At 39.0% G+C, this 13,835-nt stretch overlaps 1 protein-coding gene across 7 annotated transcripts in view; it reads right to left on the bottom strand.

Moving 5' to 3' along the window:
• APC (APC regulator of WNT signaling pathway) overlaps positions 1 to 10,338 on the bottom strand; it is a 548,231-nt gene extending 537,893 nt beyond the window's left edge. For 5 of the 7 annotated variants that reach the window (XM_069226479.1, XM_069226477.1, XM_069226482.1 and 2 more), the window contains exon 1: positions 10,230 to 10,338. The gene's annotated coding sequence lies outside the window, so the exon portion shown is untranslated. Of the gene's footprint in view, positions 1 to 9,665; positions 9,787 to 10,229 lie in introns of those variants that run through there. The other 2 variants (XM_069226481.1, XM_069226478.1) reach the window with 2 other exon arrangements.
• Between the last annotated feature and the right edge of the window lie 3,497 nt (positions 10,339 to 13,835).

Raw genomic sequence — 13,835 nt, 5'->3', positions numbered from 1 at the left:
ATATTACTGGGCTATACATATGCTTACGTCTTAGGAATACGAGTTCCTGTGCATGCTTGTGTTTCACTTCAAGGCAGGACCCGTTTCACAACTCACAGTCTGAGCAAATTTAAGGATTTCATCAAAGCATTAACTGAGAGCAGCGTTTCAAGTGTACATAAATTACACCAAGCTGTCCAATGCCCTCATGGAATTACAAAGGAAAACATCAAAGTCCCTACCAACAACATGAAAGTTTCTAAAGTGCTTGTGAAGCTTAAACCTGTCCAAATTATACACGTATCGAACGATCAATTGCAGACGACCGCATTCCAGTCAGCAACGAGAGGGGCTTGCCAAGGATAAAAGTTTCTGAACAATATACAGCTTCGGCTCACGTACGGGTACGGATAGCTGCTTCAGGCAGGATTAGAATTATGTGAAGAATCATCTTCATCGCCAAGACCTGAGGCATGGAAAAGTATGGCTCATTAGCGGGAAGAAATTAATTGTGCGAGTTTTACTGCGTGGGTCGTGGCTAGCGATCATCATCACAGCCTTGGTTACATATATTTACCAGGCACTGCAAAGGAAGACAACGCAGGCTCGCACATAAACAAGAGCTAGAACAATTCAAATATGCCTTTAAACACCCACTACGTACAGACATCTTAGAGAGAGAGAGCACACATAACAGACAGTGAAAATATATTCCGGAAAATTAAAATCGGACGAAGCTTCAATTTAAAACCCGCCAGAAAAACGGTAAAGAAAAGGGTACCTTCCCAGATTCAAAATTTAACTACCGCTGATAACATGAACGCGAACAAAATGGCAAAAAATGTAAAAACACAGAGCGTACGAGTCTGGAACACGCCGTATTGGCCAAAATGTAAATAGTACGACTTAAGGCGGGGGCAAACTCAATGAGTTCCATCCCCTTACATGGACAGAAGCAATCCCATAGTAACTTACCATGCTCAGTTGACGCCCAGTGCCAGATGTACAGGGAGTGCAGAATTATTAGGCAAGTTGTATTTTTGAGGATTAATTTTATTATTGAACAACAACCATGTTCTCAATGAACCCAAAAAACTCATTAATATCAAAGCTGAATATTTTTGGAAGTAGTTTTTAGTTTGTTTTTAGTTTTAGCTATGTTAGGGGGATATCTGTGTGTGCAGGTGACTATTACTGTGCATAATTATTAGGCAACTTAACAAAAAAATATATATACCCATTTCAATTATTAATTATTACCAGTGAAACCAATATAACATCTCAACATTCACAAATATACATTTCTGACATTCAAAAACAAAACAAAACAAAAACAAATCAGTGACCAATATAGCCAACTTTCTTTGCAAGGACACTCAAAAGCCTGCCATCCATGGATTCTGTCAGTGTTTTGATCTGTTCACCATCAACATTGCGTGCAGCAGCAACCACAGCCTCCCAGACACTGTTCAGAGAGGTGTACTGTTTTCCCTCCTTGTAAATCTCACATTTGATGATGGACCACAGGTTCTCAATGGGGTTCAGATCAGGTGAACAAGGAGGCCATGTCATTAGATTTCCTTCTTTTATACCCTTTCTTGCCAGCCACGCTGTGGAGTACTTGGACGCGTGTGATGGAGCATTGTCCTGCATGAAAATCATGTTTTTCTTGAAGGATGCAGACTTCTTCCTGTACCACTGCTTGAAGAAGGTGTCTTCCAGGAACTGGCAGTAGGACTGGGAGTTGAGCTTGACTCCATCCTCAACCCGAAAAGGCCCCACAAGCTCATCTTTGATGATACCAGCCCAAACCAGTACTCCACCTCCACCTTGCTGGCGTCTGAGTCGAAATGGAGCTCTCTGCCCTTTACCAATCCAGCCACGGGCCCATCCATCTGGCCCATCAAGACTCACTCTCATTTCATCAGTCCATAAAACCTTAGAAAAATCAGTCTTGAGATATTTCTTGGCCCAGTCTTGACGTTTCAGCTTGTGTGTCTTGTTCAGTGGTGGTCGTCTTTCAGCCTTTCTTACCTTGGCCATGTCTCTGAGTATTGCACACCTTGTGCTTTTGGGCACTCCAGTGATGTTGCAGCTCTGAAATATGGCCAAACCGGTGGCAAGTGGCATCGTGGCAGCTGCACGCTTGACTTTTCTCAGTTCATGGGCAGTTATTTGGCGCCTTGGTTTTTCCACACGCTTCTTGCGACCCTGTTGACTATTTTGAATGAAACGCTTGATTGTTCGATGATCACGCTTCAGAAGCTTTGCAATTTTAAGAGTGCTGCATCCCTCTGCAAGATATCTCACTATTTTTGACTTTTCTGAGCCTGTCAAGTCCTTCTTTTGACCCATTTTGCCAAAGGAAAGGAAGTTGCCTAATAATTATGCACACCTGATATAGGGTGTTGATGTCATTAGACCACACCCCTTCTCATTACAGAGATGCACATCACCTAATATGCTTAATTGGTAGTAGGCTTTCGAGCCTATACAGCTTGGAGTAAGACAACATGCATAAAGAGGATGGTGTGGTCAAAATACTCATTTGCCTAATAATTCTGCACTCCCTGTATAAACCAGCAGTTCTACCTGGTCAGCGTACACCAAGTGCAAAACGTTATTAGGAATAAATACACTCTCAAATCTAGTACGGCCCCACGCCAACCAATAACAGCAGCAGCAGATATAAGTCCATTGTTAGAAGGGTCATTGTTTTACGTTCTATAATCTTCATTGCAAAGTCACCATGGGTGGCTCTGCTGTCCACAGACCGAAAACAGAAGCGAAGGTTAAAATCGGATGAAGACTGGATTATCCACCACATCATCCCACGAAGGTGAATTGACGAACTAAATAGTAAAGACGCAGAGTAGTTCACCTCCATTTGTAAAACTATACAAATTATGCAAGAGCCTAAAAAAAAGGTATACGAAGGTAAGTGCTTCTAAAAATATATACGTTTTAAATATTTCCCTTGCTTAAATTTCACATGTAGTACGTAGCCCTTATAACCAACAAGGACTTATCAGGCACTCGGTGCCTTGGCTTTACTTGGCAATTAGAACATGTACTGAGTGTCATGCTCATAAAAATGCCCAACAGTCAAAAATTAAGGGGGGAAAAAAAACACACTTAAACAAAGGTCAGGTTCAACCACTACTAAACTACATTAACACTAGCAAAAATCTTCCCATACTGTGAAAACCAAATGACTAAACCCAAAGTCCTGAATGCCAGCTTGAACAATGGATGAAAGTCAAAGTTGGGAAATGAACAGAGGTAAATTATTTTTTTCAAGTGGGCTGTAAGGAACATCACATGGTGGTGGGGGTGGTGGTGACTGAAGGACTCAATCTATAGACTTCCAAGGAGCGACGAGGGGACTAAGAACATGACCTCAACAGAATGACATTCAGTTATATCACTAGTACACCTCTATTTGCTCCTTGCTCGCTTTTGGTTCTCATGACCTGTGTTGCTGGGCAATTTGACAATGATCATCTGTGTTGCAGTATTACATATTTGGTGAATAATTAGCAAGACATTTGATATCAGGCAGAATTCTGGGTGGAAAATGAATGTGTCTATTTCACTTAAAGGTATTTAGCTGTAAGGATTGGTCTACATGCATAACTAGATGTATAGTCTGGTGTGGCTAAGTGGCATCAAGTGCATTTTCCTGCCTGGTCCACTCTCACACCACTATTTTCCACTTTTCTGTCGAAGGCCTTACTAACAACCCCCCTTCAGTTCCCCTCCCTCCAGCACCCAGATAGTGCTTGAAGGCAGTACTATATTATGAAACAACTTTTATTAAGTGCTCAAACAACCACCCACTGTCTTGTTTTTGCTTTCATTTAAGTGTGCCCCATTATACTAGTTAGACCTCCCACTTTTCAGGTAAATAAACAGGCTTTCCACTTCATGTCCGAATTTGAGTGTCCCTTCTGTAGCTACCACTGGTCTTACATCTTCATTGGCCAAATGAGCTGCCAAATCATTTTCCCCACCTTATATCTGAAACCAGTCCAACACAATTACCTTGCAGTTTTAAAGCCTATTACTGACTCTCTTGGCAAGTGCCTACTTTGTGGTTACGTAAAACTCTCCTTTTGACTTCCTAATATTTGAAAACTTACGGGATATCTCAACTATTGTTCTAAGAGTCACTTAATGAAGGAAATCCTTTTTAGAATGCAGTGAATAGTAAATTTACTCAAACAATGTTGTTTATACTGCTAATGAAGGACATGTGCATATGCACTAGTCTTGTACTAAAGCAACAGTGTGCCTTCAGTGTCATAAAATGAAAGGGGTACAAAGAAACACAGACAAAGAAATGTCCAAGACAAAAAACAGCGTGAGACAAGAAAAGACCAGTTAAAAGTCAAAGGTCTTAATAGCAGACACAAAGAAGACACATATATATATATAGCTCCATTGGCCAACATGCACTCAGTATTTGAAAGGACCTTTATATTCTAAAGTATATTGAGTGATGTGAGGAGAAATGAAGAGAAAACTGCAGTGAGAGACAACGGCAGTTACAGAAGAGACTAGCAAAATAATTTGATTATTTCAAGCTTTTCTTAGGGCACGTGATTAAAAGCGAGAGAAAAAGTACATAACGAAAGCTACAATAAAATATCAACAAAGTAAAGAGCGCAATAACTATATAGAAGAGGTAGTTATATTAAATGCTGATTTGGGCAGGGCAGTGAAGTAAACAGTAGGGTGGTCGGTGCATTAGCATGATGGGTTGCTACAAGTCTCCCTGCTTTCCTATCTCTCATGTTTTCATCGACCCTACATAGATACTGTTCCCTGCGATCTTCCAAATACATTGTATAATTTCAGTGAAACGGGTGTTAACAAGGAACAGTCACTACACTATATATTATTTCACGAAAGTGTGCTGAGGTATGCATGAGTTATTTAAAAAAAAAAAAAATTTACCATTTTTACCCAATTAAGAATTTTCTGGCATGCACTCAACCTATTTCAAAATTGCTGGCCTATAGCTACATCAGCTAATAACTTATTGTGGTTACCACTCACGCTTTGGGATATGCATCAGGACTAAGTTGTGCGATTCTTAAATCTCGCCCTTATAAGATCTGCTAATTGACCATTTCCGTATTTGAAAGGTTTGGTGATATAGATGTTAAATAAAGCTTTACAGAAGAGACAATATATATCAAATGTTAAAGATTTGATAAGCTTTCATCCAAATAAGTGTGCCTTAATAGTAGTAAGTTATTAGTATTACAATGCCTAATGTCCCGCAAACTAAAAGATTTCGATCCAGAACTGGATCAAGGCAAAAAAAAAAAAAAAACTCACCTTTTCACTTCGCAAAATCGCTGATCAGTACCCAACTGAACTTCCAAATGTATATATCAGCATCAGTGTGAAAAGAGATCAACTCCAGGCTCAGACTACTATTAGGTATCAAACAAATCGTCCTGGAGAATGTGACTTCAAACATGTAGTCTAGGTTCCAGTTCTGTTGAGATTAGATTGCGAAAACTTCCTATTAGTAGAGATTTCAAAAGTACACGTAGGCCCCATTAAAAGCTACCCCTTCATATGGCTTCCAGATTAGTTACAGCAACAAGAATAATTTACATATTTCAGTGGCCCTTATATAATTAAAGTGGCTCCATATGAAAGCAAGGCATAAGTTTAAGCTAGAATGCATCACCAACAAGGCAGTCCGTGGGTGGGGGGGGCGAACTATCTCGTCGTCAAACGGCAGCTGAGATGCTCGGCCAACTTTCAACTCGAGATCCCATCTGTGACAAAATCCAAAACACTAAAGCAATCCTTCTCTGGAAGTTCTCCTAGCCTATATTACTTAATCCCTCCAGCTATCAGGGTTATACATGCATACACAATGTTATAAAAACTGAAAACACCTCCATTCTGACATCTTCTACTAGAAGCACAAGAGTCTACTACTACTCTCCGACGGGGACTGCATTCCGGCAATATTAGTAATCAGGATTCGAATTTCTACTATTGCATCTCTACAACACCAATTCAGAACTAGTCAAATCTACTTAGTAGTCACTACTGCTACAGAAACTGTGATCCCTATCACTTGTCGGACTATACAAACCTTGATCTGTCTACAGCTGCATCATTGCAGTTGTTTTATTTACTGGTTTTCTCGCCCCCCTGCCCCCACACACCCCACTCACGTTTGCAGATGCCCTAGTTTTCCTCCATTCTATATACAACGTAGCTATGTGTGTAAAGTTGCTCCTACATCTAGGGTTCTAATTCAGTCTATATAAAACTGCTAAAACAATACAATAAATATCCAATACATGGTTTCGTTCAGAAGCGTACAACCCAACCATAAAGAAGTTAAAGAACCTGGCTTGTAATTGTAAGGGTGATGCAGATAGTGGGAATTGAACACATTGTTTTAAGTTGGATTTGTGTTTACAAACAATTTTACAACAAAAAGGGACTTTGAACTCTAGTGTGGTGAAACTCTAAAAAGTTATCCATTCTCCAAGAAGCTCCAACAAAATGGCACTCATTTCTTCCATGTAGGACAGACCTGGTGGCTCTACTTAGACATCTAAAAAGAACTGTTTTAACAAACCATCAGCAGGCAATAAGAGGACTGAATATTATCAATAGACCCCACACAGCGTGGGCTCTGAGAAGAATATAAGCTGTAATAGAATACCTGATGAAGTTTTGTTCTTTCCATTTTCCTGTGATGGACAGATTCACTTTGAAAAGCCAGACTTAAAAGGATCCCATAAAAGGACCTGTACTTTTCCGAGTGCTGACCTAGAACATTTTGACAAAGCTAGTCTGGTCAGTCAATACTATGACCCCTTAGTATGGCCAAAGGAATCAACTATCAACACAAAATAAAGTGGGACACATTTCTAAACCACACCTTACCCATTTTACAAAGCACCTGGATGTAGAAAAAATATTTTCCAAATCAGAAGCAAAGAAAAATGGTAATATTTCAAAAACAAAAATACATTACTTAGTCAGTTGGAATTAGAAGAGAAGGGGTATAAAAAAATAATAATAATAAATCAGCAAATCACACGTTTTTTAAAGCAGTTGCAAGTTTCTTGGAGGAACCACCTTTAATCATAACAGCATGTTGAAGACACGTGTCCTTAGTTTCCAAACAAAACTCATTATAACCACAATTAAAGGCAACATTGTTGCATCATAAGTTAGTATAGTCTCATTGTATTGGCAGAAAAAATAAAACTTAGAGTCAAAAAGACTTTTGTGCTTCTTTCGGATGTAAACGCATCTCAAAGACCAACCGAATTGTTATAGGTGTCTACTGTTAGAATCATTATTTTCTAGTGCATGAATCACAAATAACGGTATCTGAAAAAGAGGCAAACATAAGTATTTCATACTGAATTGTCTGCCTGGCCATGACAATAGACGTTCACAATGAGGGTGTAAGATTAATTCCAAATGCAATTAAAAAAGGTTTGGAAGAGAAATACGTTAGCATACAAGGTTCATGGTCTCGAGCATATGCTGAGTTTGCAGCTGAACTCCCAGCTGACACGTCAGCCAACCCATATACCGGACATTTATTAATGGACTATTCGCATGTCACCTGTGAATTCAGAGAGCCTTGTGAAACTAAATACAGAGATTTACTAAACAAAGCTAGAAATAAATACACCTAGTTACAGCAATGCTGTCTGGAAAAACAAAAGTTTATAACTAGAATATCAGGTCACCAAAAATCCGATGGATTTAATTGGCATAGCACGTTTGGCAAAGTAAATACCTGTTTCTGGGGTAAATGTAATGACTTTTAATACTCCAAAATTCACAGGACTGAACAATTTTCAAGCAAAAAAAGGAGTTCGAGACATTTAATTCACCCTTTGATGTAACTGATAAAAACTATAGCAACTCGAGTAGCAGGAATATATATTAATGGGGGGGTGAGCGTCCCAGCGTCTGCGAGTCAAATTGCAGTACATACGACAACTGATTATAGTTTAGACGGATCAGAAAGGTGCTAGAGAAAGAACAAGGAGTATGAAGCAGATAATCAAGCAAAGATTCAGGCCAAGTCAACAAATCTGTAGTACTGAAAAAGGTTGCAACCCCATGTAATTACGAGACACTGATCATCTAAGAACGAACACACTACAAATGTGACTAGAGCTACATCCTATTGGACACATTATCCCCCTCCTGTCAGAAACATTGCCAAGATGATCACAAAAGGACTTTACATGGAGAGTCATCTCCTTGGCAAAACGTGGAACAACAATCAAATATGGTGGCGGTACCGTGTGCCCCAAGAGAACAAAAATTGAATTTCTCAGGACAGGTGGATGGATCCAAAATCACATCTACGTATTACAGATTGCAAGGACAAATCACGAATGGTCTACAACACCAGTGTAAAAACAGAAAGACTGAGCAATGGCAGAATAGTGGTGTGGAACACATGCACACGTATTTAAAAAGACCTATACACCCGAGTGGAAGATGTAGTTCAAGTATGTTCTAATCATTCATTTACACTGTAAAACATAAGTGTTTCGGGTTTATAGATTCCAAAACATATAAATAAATGCTCACTTATCTGGTCACCTCTAACCACGTTAAAAGTCTGGCATCTGAGTGAATAAAATAAGCCCTCAAATTAAAGAGTTGTAACAACGAGGTTCCTCGCTCCCAATTATTCTTCTTGCTCATGTGTCCATTGACATGTTTTAAATGCTCTTAGTGTTTAGCATCACTCTGAAGGTCATGAACGTATTAGATCAAAAAGACAAGGGTTACCTAAAAAAGGACCCCTTTACCATGCAAAAATGTTGACAATCTGAATAATAAAACATTTCACAACACCAGGTTTCATGTAGTTATTGTAACCACAAATGCTTTTTTGTAGCGCTATAATTTGAAGGCGCTAGAGTTAGTAATGAATGTATTCAAATCTTAAGTATGAAGATTGATAGGTCTTTCCTAGCGTTCAAGTCTGTGAACTAATGGTTACACACATCCTAGCGGAAAGTACTTAATTCGCCGAGAGATCTTACATGTATATACAATTGTATCGAGAAATAATACATATTTACTCTAATTAGAACGTGAAATGGTTTTGTTAATACATTTCATTGCCCCACTCTTCTTGTAAAACGGAGATACAGGGCAGAGTTGCAGGTCAAACATTATATTTTCTACTCCCATTTGTTACTACAAATGGATCAGTTGTTTTCAAATGATCGCACAGTGAACATCCTATAAAATATATGTACTTTTGAACGCCAGTAAAACTCTAGACAACATTATTTCTGGTCTCTCAACCAAGTCTGTAACCACACTAAATGGCAACAGTTTGTGAAAATAAAGAAATGCATATCGAAACGTAAATAACAACAGTTGTGATGGTCAGTCTTTACCTGTGATGCCAAAGCTACAAACTAAAAGCCTTCCACCTTTGTAACCATTTAAAACTGAGACTAAACGTGCAAGTAAACAGATATCTAACAAGTGGGTAATCAAACAGTTTGACGATGAAATGCTGTTAGTACCCTACCACTCACACAAAGTTTCATGGTAAAAGTCATAATTGGCTATTCAGGAGCTCAACATTTAGATGTAGTTACAATGTCACAGTGAAAACATGAGATTCCAATCCCATCAGAACCAACCTCAATCCTTCCAACGATAGGCATCTTCTGACTCAGAGGCGCGTTTCCATTTGTATTCCATTCATCTGGGTGTACCAAATGCCTGCACGGTTACGTACCAAGCAGCTGGCTATGTACTCCCTACTGGGGTATCATCTTCCTAGCAACTGGGTGGACATCACACTCATACCACAGCATGGTGGTCAGCATCGCTAACTGATGGTCACCTGGCAATGATACAAAACCCTGAGTAACTTTCCTCTTACGATATGCTACCATGTAATTCTAATGAATTTAAACTATTTCAGAAGGTGTTAAAATGATTACTACATAAACCACTTAATTTCATCGACTCATTCAGCAGTGAGCCTTGACTAATTTAAGTCAGTTTCTTGCTTAAGAATCATAACTTTGTGCGGGTCAAAAAAGTGCACACATTTAGACCAAGTGATAATAGTGTAGATGCCACAAAAACGGTTATACCGAACATACGTCGATACTTGATAAGTACACAAGGGGAGGAGGAGAAAAAAATGTACTTAAGTGCCTGGTCAAAAATACGGGTACAACCTGTCCGCTACTTACACGGACCGTCCGTGAATTCAACTTCATGTCCGCCTTCCTTTGCTAATCTTTTAACGGATGTCATTTAATCCGTATAGTTTAGCACTTCCGGGTCGTATAAGAACCAATCCCAGGACTGAACATATTCTGGGAGTTTCGTTACCTGCGAGTGGGGCGTTCAGTTAATGGATAAAATGACAGATGATTGGAGCATATTGAGATCACTTTAGCCAATCGTAGTGCGCCATGGAGACTTCTGAAGTGTGGATTGGCTGTACAGTTCTGTAGTACGGCATTGTTAGCATACTGTATTGTAGTAGAGCGTGCAGGTTAGCGGGTTACTTTCTTCTTGGAATATTAGAATCTTTGAGGGTGCTAAATTTATTCAAAGTTCTGCTCTTGTGCAATCCCTCTTCTTGTAACCGCGAGTGCTCTTATATTTTGTGGTAGTTAGCCAGGGAAGGGGGATGGGTTAGGTAGGCTATGCTAGGGTGATCGCGAGAGCTGTGTGAACCTCTGCTATGTAAGTGTTTTGCCAAGTATAGGTAGTCTGAGCCCCTGGCGTCGTATGTATATTTTAATCGCCAGCGTGTTATCATATAGCGCCAGTATTCGCGTGTAAAGTGACCCAAACATCTTGTTAACCAAAGGTGGGCGTGTCGCTGGAAGCTCGTGACTGAACCTTGCTCTGGCTCAGCTCCACGTCCGCTTAGAAACTAGCCGCTAACTAGCCGAACCTTCACATGATTTCGGCCTGCTCCACCTTCATGCGCTAAGAGGTAAAAACAAAGCATTAGTGTCCGAAGTAAAATGGAGAGACAAATAGATACCCAGTAAGTGGCTGACTTGCACAAAGCGAAACCAGAAAATCAGGGTTAGTTGTGGCTTTCCCTTTAACCAAATTGTCTGACCCTAGGCAAATATTTTTTTACCACTCCTTTTTCTTCAATATCGCATGTAAAAGCACCTTCAAAATCGTAAATTCAGCATAGCAGTTGTACAAAAAAGATTGTGGTCGATTTAATAGAGCTGCTCTATAACATTCTGGGCCACATAGAAGGTTCACATGACAACTGTCTAGTCTCTTAGCTTCCTAATTGGCACTGTCCCTAGAGTAGAGGCAGAAATGTTAGTAAGTTCATGTAAAAAAATATTAGTTAATAAGTATTTCTCAGGCAGTGTTCTAATGTGAAATAGTAATGCCAAAGCTTCCACATGTTAAAGAAATACATATTGTTGAATTTTGTAAATACTTTATCCCATTTTATGTGATTTATTGTATGATTTCTATGACAAACATTCTTGGGTGTGGCTTGTGGCTTGGCAGTAAAAACGCTTTCCTTTATGATAATTTATTACACATCAGGACTCGTTTTAGGCCAATGAATCTTTTGACCCAGTTGAGAGACACCTTAGGACGAGATAGCTAATCAATATATCAATCAATACATCAATGTCATCAATATTTATCACGACAATACACTTCACTTTAGTTAAAGTCATTAATCAATTCAAATTCCACCATGACCTTGCAGCCATGAATAACCACACCAGTTTAATAGAAATTTATAAGTTTTATTCCCTATTAGTTACAATCTACTAGAAGGAACGTCAGTCTCAAAACTAGGAAACATAATAATATAGTCACGATATGGCAACTTTGATAAGATTTCATTAGAGCGAGAATCACAAACATCAGAACATAACACGGCGTGAACATAGATCAATTTTAGCAGAGTATCAATAACGCGTCAGTTCAACAAAGCATGGTCTCGGTCGTTTGACTATTTGCGTCAGATTAGTGATTACCTGTCCTATCCACTGATTAGCATTCGCATGTTGGGCTTCATGCAAAACAATTTAGAACACTAATTTGGAAAACATCTATCTATGGTCACTGTCAAAATTAAGCAGTTGGTACCTAGAAAGGAAAAGCAAACAGACAAACTACAATTTTATTGTCATAATTACCCTCCAAAGATTAGGTCAGCACACAGGTTCAGTCTTCGTCTTCAGGACATCTGTCAATTCACCATCAGTCAGAACTCAACTCCAGGGCAAAAGGGCACTTCCTTCATAAGGAGATAAAGTGTAAAAATTGACAATTCTAAGGGCAAGGATGGTTTAAAGTAAATCACCAAACAGAGTGACAGAGTTTCTGGATAAAATCAATAGCATTCCCTAACCCACCCAAATGACTCCCCGTGACATGGGTTTTTGTCCCTTTTTGGTTGTACAATCCCCCAAAATTCTATTGGTCATCTGTTATACCCCACTATCTTTAACCTATCAGAATACACATTAGGTAACCCAACTTTTCACCCCATATTATTTGTCAAGTCTTTGATTGGGTTTCCTAATTGACGTCTTCAGAGGTGGCACGTCCGGTATGATTTCATCCTCCGCAATTCTTTGCACATCTTTTGGTCAGCAGTTCCATTGTCTTCACCGGTTTGAATGACCTTGTACATTACATTAATCTACACTGTTTCATTTAACTTTAACATTTATTCTGCAAAACGAGAGAAGGCGGTGAGAATGGATCTAACATGGTTACATTCATCTTCTAATTTGAAGAAAAGGAACACGCAGGGTCATGTCCCTTTGTGAGTCAGCATACTGAAAAATAGAAAAATGCATTTAATATGAGAGCCAAGCAACTAAGCTTCGGCTCATGCTAACTTAAGGCCTATGAAGGATTTCAGCACAATTTAATAACACAAACGTTAGTATAAACTTATTTAAACGTAATACAAACATTTTAGTCCTCATTATTAGTCTACGTATACATTGGTGGCCACTCCCCGTGGTCACATTTCAAGTGCATGTTTAAGCATTTTCTACGCGGCAGTATCACACCTTAATTCATAAACATTTATAATAATATGGATTATATAAGCTACGCTCTCTCAGACCTTTGGACCCGGTAAGCGTGTGGTTAACCCTGGACCCGGTAATCGTGTGGTTAACCCTGCACAGTCATTTTAAACTCCACCCCAACTAATTTAAATACCAATATGGTCACAGAAGGAAAACCCCAATGAGTAAAAGTTTCAAGGCTTTTATTTACATCCACAAAGCTAAAGTCACATAAACTGTGCGCAAAATCAAATTGTAAATATAAATCAACACTTTTGGTTGTCCAAAACGGGGAAACAAGTTTAATCATCTTAGCATCAATACCACTAAGCATTCAAGAAGAATACATATCATTAAAGTTATAATCTGAGCAATAGAAACATCTCTCAAATCATTCTGTGTTGACATTTGACAAATCAAATTAAACAGAGTTCAAGAATCACGGTTAAACACGAGTGAGCCCTACACTAACCACATCAAATCTTTACTGTTACACTAACCGTATTAGGACATGCATGTGTGAGAACAGACTAACACATGCAGACAAAATGAGACCAAAATAATTTGGAAAACAATCTATCCAAGGCTAAGAGAAACTAACTAGAAAAATATAATATGTAGTTGTCAGCATGCTAACTTCTATTAGTAAAAGGGCACGTCAAGAAAAAGAACATTAACAGGGAGCTATACCTCTCCAAGGGTCAGCATTCAAGGGATATCTTTGTCAGAAAAGCATGTAGATCCTCTCCAAAGTCCTTTAGAAGCGCC

Source organism: Pleurodeles waltl, chromosome 1_1 (assembly GCF_031143425.1).
Source record: "Pleurodeles waltl isolate 20211129_DDA chromosome 1_1, aPleWal1.hap1.20221129, whole genome shotgun sequence".
NCBI lineage: Eukaryota > Metazoa > Chordata > Amphibia > Caudata > Salamandridae > Pleurodeles > Pleurodeles waltl.
This window is presented reverse-complemented; position numbering and strand designations above follow the sequence as displayed.